Source organism: Colobus angolensis, unplaced genomic scaffold (genome assembly GCF_000951035.1).
Source record: "Colobus angolensis palliatus isolate OR3802 unplaced genomic scaffold, Cang.pa_1.0 Scaffold315, whole genome shotgun sequence".
Classification (NCBI taxonomy): Eukaryota; Metazoa; Chordata; class Mammalia; order Primates; family Cercopithecidae; genus Colobus; species Colobus angolensis.
The window spans coordinates 571,939-572,502 of record NW_012116433.1 but is presented as its reverse complement, the minus strand read 5'-3'; the positions used below and the strand labels follow the sequence as shown (position 1 = coordinate 572,502).

The 564-nt window shown below is 37.9% G+C and overlaps 1 protein-coding gene across 4 annotated transcripts in view; it reads right to left on the bottom strand.

The window, feature by feature from the left end:
• Positions 1-564, bottom strand: part of TDRD5 (tudor domain containing 5) — a 100,598-nt gene that overhangs the window by 16,668 nt on the left and 83,366 nt on the right. The window lies entirely within an intron of this gene.

Below are 564 nucleotides of genomic sequence, written 5' to 3'. Positions count from 1 at the left end.
AAAAGGGATGAGTTCATATCCTTTGTAGGGACATGGATGAAGCTGGAAACCATCATTCTCAGCAAACTACTGCAAGGACAGAAAACCAAACACTGCATCTTCTCACTCATAGGTGCAAACTGAACAATGAGAACACTTGGACACAGGGCAGGGAACATCACACACCGGGGTCTGTCATGGGGTGGGAAGAGTGGGGAGGGATAGCATTAGAAGATATACCTAATGTAAATAATGAGTTAACGGGTGCAGCACACCAACATGGCATATGTATACATATGTAACAAACCTGCACCTTGTGCACATGTACCCTAGAACTTAAAAGTATAATAAAAAAAAACCAAATATGTGAAAATTAAAAACAAAAATCAACAATAACATCTGTTGGCAAGGATGTGGAGTGCTTGAAACTTTTATTCCTTGCTGGAGGGATTGCAAATTGGTGCAATCACTTTAGAAAACATTGTGGCAGCTTCTTAAAAAGTTAAACATGCAGTTGCTGTATGACCTAGCAAATCCACTCCTATGTGTGTGTATGTATATATAAATTTTTTTTTTTTTTTTTTT